The sequence below is a fragment of the Pteropus medius genome, unplaced genomic scaffold (genome assembly GCF_902729225.1).
Source record: "Pteropus medius unplaced genomic scaffold, Ma_sr-lr_union100, whole genome shotgun sequence".
Classification (NCBI taxonomy): domain Eukaryota; kingdom Metazoa; phylum Chordata; class Mammalia; order Chiroptera; family Pteropodidae; genus Pteropus; species Pteropus medius.
Window position 1 is genome coordinate 5311516 of NW_024340699.1, and position 7537 is coordinate 5319052.

Here is a 7537-nt window from a genome sequence, read left to right on the forward strand (position 1 = left end):
TATAAATTAAAAAGAAGACAGGAAAGTCAGAGAAATTGTGATGATGGAAGCATAAGTTAGAGTAATACGAGGCCGCAAGCCAAGGAATGTGGCAGTTCCCCTACAGCTTCCAGAAGGATAAAATCAGCCCTGCCAACACCTTGACTTTAGCCTAGAGAGATCCATTTTGGACTTCTGACTTCCAGAACAGTAAGATAATAAGTTTGTGTTGTTTAAGGCCACTAAATTTGTGTTAATTTGTTAAATCGGCAACAGGAAACTAATACACTTAATGTAGGAAAAATTAAGCTGTTCCATTTTTGTCCTTTTAGTAAGACATCAAGGCCCTGCATGTTTCTGTACTCTCAGTCTTAGAGAAGAAGGTGGATGAGGTGACACTTTCATCACTCTTTGAAGGACAGGAAGACTACATGTGTGATCAGTGCTTCCTGGTTTGTCCAGGACTTTCCCGATTTTAGATCTGAAAGTCCCACATCCTGGAAATCCTTCAGCTCCAGGAAAATCATGATAGTTGGTCAACCTACACCAGGTTGAAATTCAAGGTGAATCGAGCTATGTAATCATCAATGAAACAGTAAGAAAACCAGCCCATTTGTTGAGGGCCTATTTGGCACTATATAGAAAATTTGCTTTTTATAAATTGATTGTCTATCAAAGCATGAAGGAGAAAATTTCAGGTGGTCAAAATTAGTCTTAAAAATTTCCTTAGATGTTTCCACCTTGGAGACAGGACATATATTATTCTCAGCAAGTCTGGCACTCCCAGAGCTGCGACAGATTGTTCTTTCTCTGCTTAAGTCCCAGAAGGATTTGACTTGTGTTTAGGGACCATGTGGTATGAAAATCATGAAAAACTGATTTATTAAGTAGTCTCAACTCAGTGGGGGCATAAACATGAAGAATTTATCTTTCTACAATCATTGCTTTCAACTGTGATCTGTCAAAGTGTCATTATTAACATCTCTGTCACATTCCATAATTTTCTATCATTGACTAATTAACATCCGCTTCCATCGATGGAAAACTTTTCTTTCATTCTTTTAAAATATTATCTCCACATAGACTTGAACTGGGGATCTACCTACTGCTGGAGTGTTTTATGGTAGAGAGAGAATGAGGCATTTTCTATATCTGAAATTACCCCCTCCTCCTTTTTAAGTTCTTTCTACCCAAAGTGCTGGTGAGATGAGGAAGGAGAAGAAAAGAGACAAATTCAATTGACTACTAAGTAGTCAATTTTCTCTTGATACTTCCCACTTTTCTCACTAGGATGGATGGGCTTCTAATTTGCTCTTATGGGGCATAGGTATGGATTCATCTGATGGCCATAATGGACCTCTCCATTTCCTTCTGCACTAGTCATTGGGAGTGATCTCCACAGCTTTCTTCCCACTAGGGCTCTTTGGTCTCTGAGGCAGGCAACTCGAACGAGGTGCTGGTGGGTGGCTCTGGTCATGCTCTCTCTACAGTGTCTTATTGACTTCTGGGAGAAACAGCACCTTGGGTCTCCACAGCGGTGGGAGAACTGACTGCTCCACAGTGTTGCTTTCCCATTCCCTGTCATCCTTTCCCATTGTCTTCTTTCTTGCTCATATAGACACAGAATTATCACAGCAAGGTTAATGTTTAAGCAGACAGCAGACTTGGAAACCAGAAAAAGGACCTTCTGTTCTCCTCTCTCCCTATCGCTACAAGAAATTTTCATGGAACTCCATTCCCCTCAGTTTTGTTGTGAGAAAAGATGAAGTAATCTTTCTCCCTATACGCTGCTCTTCTAAAAACTCTTTTCCCTTCTTCCTCTGTATCTCAAACCTCTGTTTTTAAGGATTGAGGCTAAGCTGGGATGTGGGTTGACTGTGGCCAGAACAGATTGGATTTACAGTATAGGCTACTGTAGGGGAGGCAAAACTTCTATTCTTTGAGGTTCTCCAATTGGGATTAAGAAGTAAATTGACATAAGACATATTAATAAGAGAAAAACAAAAACAGACTGCTTTTTACATGTATATGATTGCCCCCACAAGAAAATGAAGACGCAAAGAAGTAGCTAGGTCTGCATGTTGAAATATTAGACTGAACAAAGTGGTAATTGTGGAATGGTAACTAAAATATTTTGTGAGACTAAAAGAAGATAAGAGTTATTTTAACGAAGTCTGTTTGCATTGAATTCTGCTGGCCTCCACTCCCCGACTCTGGTGATGAGAATGTTTTTTTTTTTTTCCTGATATAAGAAGGCAGCTTTCACATGCAGGTTTTGTCTCCTGCCTTCTGGGGAGGTCAGAGTGCCTTTCTTGCACTTGCTGTTTTTCATATACCTTTAGCTGAAGAATAATCCTTATGCCAAAGTAGCATATTCTGCCATTCTTCCCTGCTTAGCACCTCTTCTCATCATTGGGTGCAAGTTACCAATTACGGTTTACACATATCATTACATACTAAGAATCATCTTCATTTGGACAGAGTACTTCCCCTGTGAGAGGCGCTCAGGAGCAAGAGTAATAGAATACAGATTCATGTCTCACATACATGTTCACTCAGGGCGTGTCCTCATCGAGCGACATGGTAGATGGAACAGGCTAATGTTTGTCTTGTTCTCATTTGTTCTTAGATAGAGTGAGGATCCTGTGAGCATACATATTGAAATTTAGGTTACATATATGTACAATATAAATGCACTGTAGGAAAAATAGTCTTGGAATGACCGTACTAGGAGAGCCTTGAAAAGTAGTTATAAAAATGTATACTTTGTTGCTTCATTGAAATATTTGAGTAAGAAGGTGATGACAAATACAAAAATATGGCATAAATTATAAGTAATATAAAGAATCAAAAAGACTGTGGAATACTTGAGAATCTAGTGTCTTTAAAAGAAAATGAACAAGAAAAATGAAACATGGAAAAAGGTGAAAGGAATGGAACCTGATAGATTAAAAAACATGAGGTAAATCAATCATTTACACTTATGGACTTTTAAAAAGTTCGAATCAAAACAAATTTTAAAATTAAAAAAATACATTAATAATATAATTAGGGAAGCATACACCCTGGCTTCATTTTGTTATATTTTTTAAAGGTGAAATAATGGTACTATGTTTATATTTTTAAAATGAGTCTCTACCTTTTAGAAAAAACATTAAAATATTTATAGAAAATATGATAAAACGTCTGGGATTTGCTTCAAAACAATCAGGGCTGGGAAAGGGCTGGAGAGTTAGAGGAAATAAAATTAACCATGAGTTATTTTGTATGAGTATTTGGGAATTTTTTATACTATTTTATTTTTGTACATGTTTGACATTTTTTATAATAAAAGTTATAAGAAAATTTTTTATATGAAAGTACTGATTTTTAATGAATTCCCCACTTCTTGTAATCTTCCGAAGTATTGTGTTATATGACTGCTAATTCTGCACTTTCTGACAAGTGGTTGTAAGATGGACTTTTATCCCAAAAGCAAATCAATAGTTCTACATCCTCAGAACAAAAGATCTGAGTATAGAGAAATAATGTCTAGTCAGTCATCTAGACAACTCCATCCTTCCCACCAAAATGATAAGCGATCTATTTGGAACTTTAAGTGTAGATCACTTAGCATGGATGTGAACTGGAACATCATGCAAAACTGACTGAATTATGGGAGAACCTTTTACTTCAATCCAGTATTCCCAAAGACTCAAGATAATCATTTTTTTTTTTTCTGTAAGATTCAGGAATAAGTAAGATGAAGCATGAATTCAGAAGTCCTCACTTGCCTTCTTCTAAAATGCATCACATTCTTCTGACAACGACAGTGTCTATTATACAATGAAGCTGAAGTTTAATATACTAAAGTGAGAATATTGAATTCAGTCTAGATTAAGCATGAATTTAGAAAGATAGTTTTTTTATATTCCCTGAGATAATACTTTTTAATAATGATAAATACTTCTAGTTTAATTAATCATTTTACTAATTTATTCCAGCCTAATCCCATATTCTTAGTGATATTAAGGATGAGTATCTCAGAAGGATTTAAATAGACTCCATTGGGAATCACACTTAACATGCAAAGTGATTTCAAACTCATCTTTTCTTCATACTCAAAGTATCTTAATTTGCTGTTCATAAATCAATATATTTAGAAAAGACTAGAAAGTAATTTTCAGCAAATTAACTAATAATATGAAAACAATTTTGATTTATGTTACTTAAAAATATCACATTATTTACACTTAAGTATAGTTTATTATTTTGTAAATTTTTTAGAATGGCGTTTCAAATAATGTTATTAAGATTATTCCAAATATGTTAATAGTTTTACTAAGATAAATGGGCTCCATGGTCAAAAATGCTTATGAAATACTAAAGACGATATATTTCTCTTAGAAAATCTTGGCACATGTTAACAAAATAAAGGCTTTGATGAGTTTTATAGAAAAGAAAGTTTTAATTTATATAACTGAATGTTTCACAAGCTTATTTAATCTTGAAATATTTTTTGGAAACATTAGAATATGTCAGAACTCTAAAGTTCATAAATCTCAATTTTCAAAATGCTGCTTGAAAGCCTTCTCAGTAACATGAGTAGAGTTTTAAAATAAATGCCTACTCTATTTTAATATATGAATATAAGATCAGAAATTTATAAACATTAAGCTTGTATAAAATGATCTCTATGTAACAAAGAAGAATTTATATTTTACACGCAGTATGCTCTATATATTCTACATCTAACTTGGTGACTAACTGGATGTGGGATAAAGAAGAGAAATCGCTTGTGATAGGATATTTATTGGTGGTACAAATGCAAACATTCATCCAGGACAGGAGCAGTTATAACAGTTCTGTCGTGACTTGTTGGGATCTAGTTATCTCTGTAATAATGAGGACCAGATGTGCAACAGTAATTGTAAGAAGTTCAGGAGAAAGATGGGAACTGAAGCTAGGTAGGGTAAGCTGGGTATTATCAGCATATAAGACATAATTGAACATATGAAATCAGATAGGATTATTCAAGAAAGAATCTTTAGTCACAAGAACAACTTTGAGTATGAAATCATGGGCGATACAAACACTTAACTGGCGATGTTGGACAGAAAAGGGAACTGAAGAGGAGCCAGGGAAGAAATTAAAGGAGAGGGGTCTGTATGAGAAAACCTGCAACAGTTCAGTGTCATAGTAGCTAAGCAACTAGGAAGTTTCAGGAAGAAGAGGGTGACTGAGTATGCAAAAAGGTAGAAAGTAACCCCAGTCAAAAGAATATTAAAAAATTGCTACTAAACTTGACATTTGGGAGTTCTCAAAAAAAAGGATTTAATGGGAAAACAATAATTTCAAAATGTTTTGCTGGAAGAAGTCAAATTTCAAGAATGAGGAGAAAACAGGTACTAATGAGGAACAGAAGTGGTGGAAATCATTCTTTTAACAATCTTAAATGGCTTGGAAAGGGAAAGATTTGGTATCAGCTGGAGACGGTGAGGTGTAGAGAATGCAAAGTTCGCTTTATAGGTGAAAAGGGTGGAAGCAATGGAGAGGTACAGAATAATATTTTAGTTACTTTCTTCTTTTGTGCTTATCAATTTGTTAATTTAGTGGTATATTTAGGTTTTCTGTCTTCATTTTGTTGTCCCCCCCTTATGTTTTTTTTTCCTTCCTTTTTTCTCCCTTAACTTTCGTTTCTACAATTCCACATATAGCCTACTGCTAGGATAAGTGTTATATACATTTAAAGATAGGTGTGTATATATAGGAAAACTTAGAAAAGTGAAAATCATAACAAAGTGTCCTTATTACAGGAGGTAGGTTTTTCATTATTATGAAAGAATCATGTATTTAGTATTTTAAAAGCGTCTTATAAAAAGGTGAACTTCTGTATCTTGTAGATTTAATATTTTTATTTTCTGTTGTATTCTAATATTTGCCCAAAGAACTTTTCCTTTTATGTCCCTAAATGGATACAGTTTCTCTCTCTCCCTCCCTCCCTCCCTCCCTCTCTCTCTTTCTCTCTCTTTCTCTCTCTATATATTCTATATATATATAGAATATATATAAATATATGTATAAATATATATATTTTTATATATAAACATATATATGTTTATATACACACACACACACACATATATATATATATATATATGTATATATATATATTTATATAATATAATGTGTTCCGAACTCTCCGGAGAGTTTAGAACACATTACATTATAATTTATTCTTTGTTGTTTTATTTCCTTAGTCTCTCTATATGTGTTAAATCTTGGAAGGCAAGCTCCTATTGAAAAAGGTTAGCTAAATATCACATAGTTGACTTTAGAAAATATGACCTTCTTAGTTCTCTTTTTCCTTCCTTCCATTGTGTCTTTTTATAGAGAGCTAAACATAGCCCCTATCACGTGGAGGTTCTGGTACACTCCACTTGAATCAAATTGAGAAAGCTGTGTTTCCCTTGAGTGATCTAGATTTTTAGAGAAGCTGCGGCTAGCTTACCTCCTGATTATTACCTATTAATCTTTACTTTTTCATCTCTCTCTCTCTCTCTTTCTCTTTGTTATTTCATATATAATTTACAGCTTGCTATAATTTTCTTTTCAAGCTCCTAAATCTCTGTTGCTACCACTGATGTATTATGCTCTAAATCAAGAATTTTACAGGAGGAGAGCCCACCTCCCACAAAACAGGTTTAAAATGTCAGGTACTCATCTTTGTAGTTCTCTTGCAACTAGGAAGCTGGGTTCACAAGTGGATCTTGCCAAATCTCAGGTCTGGTAAAGATTTTGTTTTGAGATAGCAATGCTGAGAATCTGTTTTGACTGTGGGGATGGGCAGCAATACCCAGTTTCTAGGGATGTCCGTGACCTGCTGCCCATTACTGTTGAAGAACTGCTGGAGTTAAAATTTATATGCTTGAGATATCTTCACTGGACTGCTGTTGTATACAACTTTTGCTTTGGTAACTTCCCATTTTTGCCCAAGCTTATTAGGCCTGATTCTTGAATTTTCCTGGCAATTCAATGAGCCTCATAGTTTTGTTTGCTTTGTTTTTTGTTGTTGTTTTTTTTTTTTTTAGTGCCTATAGCACCTGGTCTTCCTAGGTGGTCTCCCATCCAAGTACTAAACAGGCCTGACCCTCTTAGCTTCTGAGATCAGACGGGATCGGGCTTATTCAGGGTGGCATGGCTGTAGACTAGTTTTTTGTTCTTGTTGTTTTTTTAATAAATTTTTTAACCTAAAATAGTAAGAGTTAGTTTTTATTAGTAATTTCAGATAATGCTGATTGATATATCCAGAGAACACCATTATTTTATTTTATTATTGTTTGTTTTTTTGTTTAACATGATTTATTTATTGTGATAGTTTTATATAGACTTTGAATATCTAATTTCTTATATAGGTAAATAATGTATTTAATATAGATCTAGGTAGTAGGCAAATTGTGTCCTTTTATGTATTGATTAACAAAGACTTAGCATGGTTTTAAGCACATATTGTATCAAAAGTATATAAAAGTTCAGTTATTTTATTCATTTTTAACCTTGATGTTTAATATAAAGCAAG

General features: G+C 34.1%; 1 pseudogene; it reads right to left on the reverse strand.

Moving 5' to 3' along the window:
• Positions 1-7049: 7049 nt before the first annotated feature.
• On the reverse strand, positions 7050-7167 carry LOC120616874 (uncharacterized; annotated as a pseudogene).
• Between the last annotated feature and the right edge of the window lie 370 nt (positions 7168-7537).